Source organism: Ursus maritimus, unplaced genomic scaffold (genome assembly GCF_017311325.1).
Source record: "Ursus maritimus isolate PB19 unplaced genomic scaffold, ASM1731132v1 scaffold_19, whole genome shotgun sequence".
NCBI lineage: Eukaryota > Metazoa > Chordata > Mammalia > Carnivora > Ursidae > Ursus > Ursus maritimus.
Genome location: NW_024424341.1, coordinates 14,788,854 through 14,798,568, shown reverse-complemented (window position 1 = coordinate 14,798,568; position 9,715 = coordinate 14,788,854).

The following is a 9,715-nucleotide window of genomic DNA, read 5'->3' as shown; positions in this document are numbered from 1 at the left end:
ACAAACTGAGGACTTCAGAGGGGAGGGAGGTGGGGGAATGGGATAGACCGGTGATGGGTAGTAAGGAGGGCACGTATTGCATGGTGCACTGGGTGTTATACACAACTAATGAATCATCGAGCCTTACATCGGAAACCGGGGATGTACTGTATGGTGACTAACATAATATAATAATAATAATAATAATAATAAAATCATTAAAAAAAAAAAAAAGAAAGGATAGAACTGAGGATACAGCTAGATCCCCTTTTAAATTACCCCTTAGGAACATTACATGGTAGTTATGGAGAAGAAATTTTTGAAGACTAACAAGGAGATTAGAAACTTTGTATGACTCAGATTTGAATTATCCATTGCAACCTGGGGTAATTCTTCCAGATGTGAGTAATGCCCCCGAAGACAGTAAACTGAAACCAGGAATAATGCTTGCTGAATTACAGAATTTCTCAGACCGGCTTGCCGGGAAACCAGAGGGCATCCACCCACTGGAAACAGCAGAAGCCTAACAGTATCTGCATGAGGTTGCTAATATGAAAGAAAATAGGAATAGTCCTCTTAAGTTGTCAGCAGACGGTAGGACGTTGAATGGCACAGTCAGCAGGCAGTACTCCGTGTTGTGTGCTCGTAGATTTAGAGGTGTCCCCCTGGCAGTTTCTTGATGGTATTGTATAATATCTAGCAGAAGAGACAGCTGCTCTTTTAGAATGGCGTAACAAACTATGAACAGAAATGTAACAAAAATGTCAGCTACAGAGACTTTATGGATTTCTCTAAGGTTTTATTTTAGCATAAACTTGAAAGCATGTGTAAATCTCTTCATACTCCATGTAAGCTGTGTATTTGCAGTATCTTCAATGAGCTGCCTTCTATTGTATTCAGTTGAGGGTCTTCTTATTTGTAGTTAGTGCAGAACCACTGTACTCAACGCCATTTGAATGTCTGTGAATGACGTCTGCAGTGCCCTTATGTTGTCCTCAGTTCTTTATCGGGTTTTTGACCATTCGTCTTGATGTTGCTCAAATTTGGTGTGTATAAGACCTAGATGTCCCTGCTCTGTCCCAGTCTGCTAGTCCTTGAGCTTGGCCAGGCTGATCCAGCCCCTGCCAGCCCTGCGTTTACTTTCCATGAGCTGCTGTGTTTAGCCGTCTTGGCTCGAGGCTTACATTCCCTTTCTTATTATTTAAGGACATTTTAGATTTTTATAGTTATGGAAATTATGTATCCTACTCTAGTCTTTGTTTCCTTTTTTTTTTTTTTAGATTTTTATTCTTTTGCGAGAGAGAGAGAGAGAGAGAGAGAGATTACGAGGAGGGGGAGCAGCAGTGGGAGAGGGAGAAGCAGATTCCCCACTGAGCAGGGAGCCTGACACGGGACTCGATCCCAAGATCCTGGGATCACGACCTGAGCGAAAGACAGATGCCCCTGTTTCTTTTTTTAAAATATATTATTGATTTATTAGAGAGAAAGAGAGAGAGAGAACAGAGGGAGAGTGAGAGGGAGAAGCAGACTCCCTGCTGAGCAGAGAGCCTGATACGGGACTCGATTCCAACCCTGAGATCATGACCTGAGCCGAAGGCAGAAGCTCAACCAAACTGAGCCACCCAGGCGCCCCTCTAGTCCTTGTTTCTTTTGAGACCTGCATTTTATATTTCTATCCCCCCCTCCCCAGACATTGAAAGAAAGTGTTTTTTTTTTTTTAAGATTTTTTTTTTATTTATTTATGTGACAGAGAGACAGCCAGCGAGAGAGGGAACAGAGCAGGCGAGTGAGAGAGAAAGAAGCAGGCTCCCAGCAGAGGAGCCCGATGTGGGACTCGATCCCGGAACGCCGGGATCACGCCCTGAGCCGAAGGCAGATGCTTTTAACGACTGCACTACCCAGGCGCCCCGAAAGAAAGTGTTTTTTGCTTTCCTTGTTATATCGGGGCCCCAGCATGGCATTTGTTACTTTTCTTTACTAAGTATAGTGTGGAACACATGGAGGTAGTCCACTGTTTTATAACTTTGGGACCACTGGTCTTCATAATCCCCTTGAAATGTATTCTACCCAGACAGTTACATAATTGTTCAAGAATATTGTCTATCTAGGGGCGCCTGGCTGGTTCAGTTGCTAGAGCACGTGACTCTTGATCTCGGGGTTGTGAGTTCGAGCCCCACGTTGGGTGCAGAGATTACTTAAAAATAAAATCTTTGAGAAAAATATAAAAACAATATTGTCTGTCTAGAAGCTCAGAGTCACCCATACCTCTGCTCCTTTATAATCTAAGAGCTGATTCCCACGTTGAAATGGAACCCAACAACATAAAAGCACAGGCAAAATTGACTTTCAAAGCATACAGCCTTAATTTTTACTGATTCCATGGCTTTGACTCACTAACGCAGAATAATTTCATTTAAGGACTTGATTTTTTTTTTCCTCCCAAGCAGCTCTATTCTTGCAAGGCTTTAACTCCAGGCAGAATGGAGGAGAAGAAAGAGAAACGTGTGCTGTGTATATCGATCTATACATTGATCTAAACAGGCAACAGTTCAGCTGACAGAAATGAGAAAATAGAAAAAGAAGACCCTCCATCCTGTGAAGCCCATTGTTTGAACAAAAGAAATTCTTCCTATTGCATTAAATAATTCAATTATCTATCTAAATGTAACTTCCCTTATGATTAGCCAAACCCAAGATGAAATCCTGGGGACGTCCGGTGGGTGCACAAGCGCCCATAACCCAGAAGTGCTTGGACAACCAGGATAAGAAGTGACATTTTTCAGGCCGAGCCTTTGTTGTATGATAGCTGCTGATGGAGCTGACAGGTCCATTAATCAAGGGACACTTGCATCCAGCAAGCTGAAAAGACAGGCTTGAATCGCTGAGTATTCATTACAGGGAAGATAACTCTTGTAACAGCCTCTAAGCAGAGCGTACTTACCACCAAAAAAAGAGGTAATGATGGCGCGTCTGCGGATAGACACTGTTTCCAAATGGAATTTCAGGAGGAAAACAATGGGGGAGTTGGGAGGATAAAGAACACATTTACATTTCAAAGGGTGCGCGTTTGGAAGGAAGGTAACCAGCGATTCACAATCACCTAATATATGTTAAATCCCCATGAAATTAATTGCAAGGGTTTCCCTGATTCGGAATTTATGAGGAAGCTGATGATGGCCTCGAGCTAATGGACCTCCCCCCCTCCAGTGCTCAGGGAACCTATTTGACCACTTCTGAATTTAAAATTTTTATTTATCCGGAGTCTGTTTTCCAAGCCTCTATGTGTGAAACTCTTTTTGAATTTATCAGGTAGACTTGAGCTGGTCCAAGGAGAACACATCGTCTTTAGTGTAACCGTATTAGACATAAGAGAGGTACTTCCAGCAAGCTTGCAGGTTAGGGCATATGTTCGATGGCAGGTAGAACACAAAAATCAGGCCCAGAACTGCCTCCTGAGTCCGTCACTCCTGTTACATTCCTTTATGTTGTTAATGCCTGAACCAACTGCACCCAGCCAGTCACCCCCTTTCTTCAAAGCTGCCTCCAAATCCTGCCCTTTTCATCCGATTCCACGCAGAAGGTCAACTCGGTTTTCTGTGTGCAATTTTTGTCTTTTCCAGACGCTTCTAGATGATACATTTCCCAAGGAGGGACCCAGAGGTGATATGCACCGGCAGCCCCCCTTCCCCTCTGCGTCTGTGTGCACACACTCGGAATGGTCCAGGTTCAACGTCATCCCATGTGGATTCGAGTGTCGTGTAATACTCATTACTGCGTATCAGTGAGGTAAGTTGGTACCAGTCAATAAGCAGTGGGTGGGCTTCTACCAAACCCCATTGAGGGAGGATGTATTAAGAACAGGTTTCTAGAATCAGGCGCTCTGCAGATGTTGGTTATTTTTCGCGAATGTGATTATGCTGTCCAATGGGCTCTGCCTTCAGAGATGGTTTAAATGTAGGGCCGATGCATCTTGCTCTCCACTCAGAGGCCCCGCTTTCCTCACGTGTCTGTAAAGCAACTTCCCATGGTTTGCTTTGCCCAGAAGGCCTTCTGGGGAGCCTGGCCGCGGGGACACAGCCTACAGCAAAGACCCGGCGTCATCCTTCATCAGTCAGGTTTCTATTTTTTTTTTAAAACTGTGTTTATTTATTCAGTCGGGTGGTTGAGTCTTGCTCTTGACCAATTTCTAAGGTAATTTAGAAAACAAAGATCAGGGTGGTGAAATGGGACCGTGTGCACGAGCATGACGTACGCACTAGTGTTCTTGTGATTGTTTTGTTTCTCTCAGGATTGTCTTTAATATTTTCTGTAATGTTAGTTGGCCATATTTGGATTTTTACCATATTTTTTTAAGATTTTATTTATTTATTTGAGAGAGAGAGAGAGAGATCGCGCGTGCACAAGCAGGGGTGAGAGGCAGAGGGAGAAGCAGACTCCCCACTGAGCAGGGAGCCTGACGCGGGCCTTGATCCCCGGACCCTGAGATCATGACCTGAGCCGAAGGCAGCCGCTTAACCGACTGAGCCACCCAGCTGCCCCTCACATTTCTTGTCATACTCTGATGAAGGTAAAAGACATTTAAAAAATACATACAAACACTTAATTGAATAATTTGTACTTTTTGGGGGGTTTTAGAGTTCCACACCATAGGTGCTTCAAAAGTACATTTCCTCCCAAGGAAAAGATTTAATTGGGACAGCAAGCAGTAACTTAAAAGAACAAGAGGACCCTAGCACACAGGAGTTGTTTTGTAGCCTTTTTCGTGTTTTAAGGATCCTGACTGGCTGCTTCTCCCATGTTCCGAGGCTTATTAGTTATTCCATCACCCGGGGAAAGGACTCAGAGTCACCCGAGTTAGGCCTCTTGGCTTAACTTCACATTTGACCTAATTTCTTGCTGCCTCCTACAATATTTAAGCTCGGGGTTTCCTTCTCATGCCTATGGTCCCGGTTCCCCAGCCTTCGTCCCCGCTGCTACTGGGCCTGTTTATCACTAGATGGTGCTAAGACTCAGGTTATAGTCGCCAGGACTCCGGAAACCTGTGGTTCCTGGAGCCCCGCCAAGCTGGAAATTGAGAACTGGAAGATTCCTTCAGAGCTCACCGGGCAGCACCTGTGTTTCACGAATGAGGAAACAGAAACTCAGTGCAAATAAGTAATTTGTCAGAGTCCCTCACTCTCCCCTTCTGCTGCTACTTCGTTTTTGTTTGTTTCTTGTTTGTAATATCATCACCAGAGGAGGATTCCAGGAAGAACTGCTGCTCAGAGAGAGATGCGGTCTGGTTCACTTTGCAGAAAGAGCACTGCGGCACCTGCAGGGTCCCGACCGTGCCCTCACTCGTTCACTGAGGAAGAAGCTACTGAATACTTACTTTTTGCTTTGCACATTGCTAGGCACTGGAAAGTAAAAAAAAAAAAAATGAGATGAGGTTTCTAGGAACTCACATTCTCTTAAGAAATACAGAAATAAAATGAAAAATCACACCCTAAACCAAAGATGCTGTATTAGAAGGGATTGCAGCACACTCGGGTCACTCAGAGGAATTTGCAACCAGCTGCTTGAAGAATTTAAAGGGAAGATTTGGGGGGCGCCTGGGTGGCTCAGTCGGTTAAGCCTCTGCCTTCAGCTCAGGTCATGATCTCAGGGTCCTGGAATCAAGCCCCAGGGGGAAGGGGCACTTGGGCTCCCTGCTCAGTGGGGAGTCTGCTTCTCCCTTTCCCCCTTCCCCCTGCTCATGCTCTCTCTCTCTCTCAAATAAATAAAATCTTTAAAAAATAAAGGGAAGATTTTGGTGACATTACCTTTGAGGATGAAGGACACGGGGGCTTGTAGGCCGAGAAACAGGAGGCAGAAACTTCCAGATAGGGAAGAGCATGGGGGAAGGTGGGGAGGCTTGCTGGAGAGCTGCAGGTTGTGGCTGACCCCAGAGGGCACCAGGCAAAGCGGTGGCTGGCAGTCCTGGAAGCAGGGAACACACTCTGAAGGCCTCATCCCAAGTGTTATGCTTAGAATGTGCCCTTGATCCTGGAGGCAGCGGGACAGCCCAGGAAGGAGTATAGCTCAGGGAATGGCCTGGACAGATCTGCTTTGCAGAAAGAGCACGCTGGCAGCTGCTGAAGGCTAGGAAACCCGGGTCCCAGGGCAGTGCCAGGTGGCCGCCTGACTGGGGGTGTTGCAGCAGGGACGGGAGGAGAAGGGTGTTGGAGAGAGATCTCCGGCATGGAACCCGCGGTCTTCTCTTTGGAAAACGGTGATCCAGGTTGTAACCAATATCCTTAGAGGGTTGTTACAAGTCTAGTGCTTGAGTTACTTACAAAGCACTGACAGAATTAAGTTTTAATTAAATGCATGTACTACTTAGATGACATACTTGAAATTATTTTAAAAATGGAGTTTATTTGGGGGCTCCTGGGTAGCTCCATCGGTTGAGAGTCTGCCTTCTTCTCGGGTCATGATCCCAGGGTCCTGGGCTCAAGTCCTGCGTCAGGCTCCCTGTTCGGCAGGGAGTCTGCTTCTCCTTCTGCCTACTGCTCCCCCTGCTTGTGTTCACACGCTCTCTCCGACCAAAAAAAAAAAAAAAAGAGAGAGAGAGAGACAAACAGACCTCTCCAGGCCCCATTTGTCCTCTCCTTTCTCTTCTGTAACATGCCACTGATGTTTTCCTTTTAGTTGTCCAAATTCTTCCACCAAAGCTTTTGTCTTCTGTCTACCACCACTGATGGCTGAGGACATCATTTCTCTCTCCTGGACCCATCATCACCAAGACCAGCCTGAAGTGGCCTATTGGTGGGTTGCAGGGCCTCTCCCTGTAGTTGGAGGGGCAGAACTTTGGGGGCCATTGATGGGAGCTGCTCTGGGGAGCCTCTGAGCTGCTGCTTTCCGCCAGAGGGGCTTTTTAAAGAATCTTTTTAAAAAGAGAATCTTCAAGGCCAGAGCCATCCTGTTTTCCTTTTGTCCTCCTCAGGCACTAATTATGTTTACTCTTACTATTAACATTACTTGGTACCCTGAATTGGAAGTTCTATGAACGGAATCATACTTCAAATGTGTCCGGGGGTGAAGATGGGGTAGGAGGGGCTGTGCATGGAAAGAGGAAAAGCAGAGTCCTGGGCAAAATGAGGACCCTTGAGATGTTCTATGCACAAGATAATTTCTTTGTTTCATTTGCGTAGATTTCCAGGCTCGGGCTTTCCCTTAAGAGGTAATAAAGACTCCTATTTATCTTATCGAGGCGTTATTCCATGTCAGGTATTTTTAGTATTTTATCTCTAATCCTCTGGGATCCTCTCCTTCCCGGAAAGTTCACCTCGGCTCCCCTCTTTGGCTCCGCACTGCACCCCCAGAACTCCTCTCTGAGCCAGCACATCATGGGGGCTGAGGGAAGGTCTGTGGAGACCAGTGGCTCTCCCCATGACAAAGGAGGAAACTCCGCTCAGGTGTGGGCTCCATTTCTTGATTCCTGCATGCATTAACTAAGTACTGAGTTTAGAAAGAGAGGCTAAGGAAGGTCTCTCCGAGAAGGTGACACAAGAGAAGGAGCAGAAGCGCTTCCAGACACAGGCGCTCCGAGAAAACCCAACCTGCAAGGGTTTGCACCCAGAAGCTTGTCCTCCCTCTTTGATGGTCTTACACACCCCTGACCAGTACTCCGATGCCCCGAGCTTGAGACGATTTTACCCGCAGGAAAAGGTTATGTTGCTCACACGGCCCCCTTCTGCCCTCCCGCCCCTCCGTGCCACGTGACCGCCGCGACACCAGTGTCCGCTGAGGAAGTGCCAGCGAACTGGTCCGCAGTTCTTCCTGCCACTGGCACCGTCTCCTTGAGAGCTTCCGCGCCAGGCCAACCCCGTGTGATGTAGGAGACCAGTAAACTAGTTGTGGGAGGAGTCGTGGTGTTCGAATTAGAGGGAAGGACATCGAGACAGAAGGTTGATCGTGGTGATGAGTGCCAGTGTGTAATTTCATTGGTGTGTCGGATTCGATTTTCCATGCTTTCCTCTATCTTTATGTAATTTCCTTGGAAGGCATGAGGAGCCCTCATCTGCCGCACTCGTGCATGGTTTGTTGTTTTGTGGGTCATGTGTTTTGAAATGAAACCAGTAGGTCGGGGTTTTTAGTTGCCTACACAGCTTCCGTCCCATTGTTGCTGTTACCCAGGGGGTGCGGGAGGGGAACCGTGTGAGGGAATTTCTGAGGCCAGCGTCCACAACATAATCTTGGGGTCTGTGGCAGCTCAGTAGGGAGGGATGAGCCCCCCGGTGGAGTTTCTGAAAGCTTGGTGAGAAGATAATTAGTACCTCTTTCACTACTACCCTTTTTATTCCCAGCTAGAGTCATTCATGCGGTTTAACTGCAAAACTGAATTTCGGGAAGGGAGGGCAAGCCTTTTCTCAGACTTGGAAATGGAGGCAGGGAAAATAAGCAAAGAGAATGCATTAGTAAACTATTTTGGGTGTGTGGAAAGTAAGTGTCTTTAGTGAAGACCTTTCTGGAAAGGCTTTGTCTCTCCCCTTTGGATCTTCACTGCCCATCACAGTATAAAATTGTGGCGTAACCATGGCTTGAAGGAAATCTAACTCGGAAGTGGCCACGGTCCTATACGTTATTTTGAGACTACAAGAATGCTAAGTAGAAGTGTCTTTTTGTTTACCTTCTTTTTCATAAAACCGAAGAGTACTTCGTCAATTTTTGTGTGCATTTGTCTGTCTTGATACAAATGGACATTAAGTTGGTTTTGAGAATTCAATTATGTATATTTTTTTCTTAAGATTTTCAAGGGAGTGGGGGGTAAAAAAAAAAAAAAGGTGTGCTTGTGAACTAGTGAACAGTAGAAGATAAAGGGCATTTAACAATACACCTGGAGCAGAACCCCAAAGAAAGGCAAGGTGGGCTGTCGTGTTGTGCACTTGGTTTTTTGACGAGTAGTGTGCAAAACTTACACTGTGCGTCTTTCTACTACTGAAGCGGGACAGGAAGTGAAAACTAAAAACAAATGAGACAAAAACAAAGCTTCTGCATTCTGGGGCAAAGAAATCTTCATCAAGGGGCAAAGTGCTCTTCATCCTGGGGACATTTTATTGACGAACTTTCGGGTTGTGCAATGAGGCTTAGGGATTCAAATAAACTAAATTTCTCTGCTTGTTGAGTATTAGGAAATTTGAAAAGGGAGAGAAAGGAAGTTTATTGGTGGGGGGGGATCCTAGGAGACTCTGACAAGTAAAAAATGAGAGAAGAATCTCAGGAGGCCAGCCTGAAGTTAGGGGACCAGGAGCAAGGTTCAGAAATAAGCTTTTCTGGGGCGCCCAGGTGGCTCAGTCGGTTGAGCATCTGATCTTGATTTTGGCTCAGGTCATGATCTCAGGGTCGTGAGATGGAGCCCCCCTGCACTCAGCAGGGAGTCTGCTGAAGATTCTCTCTCTCTGTCCCTCCCCCTGCTCATGCTCTCTCTCTTTCTAAAATAAATCAATCTGAAAGGAAGGAAGGAAGGAAGGGAAGGGAAAGAAGGGAGAGGAAGGCAGGGAAGAAAGAGAAGGGAAGGAAGGGAAGGAAGAAAGAAAGGAAAGAAGAGAAGAGACTTTCCCAAGGAGGAGGGGCTGGCATCTTAGGGATGGTGATGCCTGACCTTCAAGTTCACTCTGTTTCCTGGGGAGGCTGGCAACAACCAAGTATCATATGTGCTTCCCTCTAGAGCGCCTTAGAAAGACACACAGTACCCAGGGAGGGTGGGTCTGTGCCA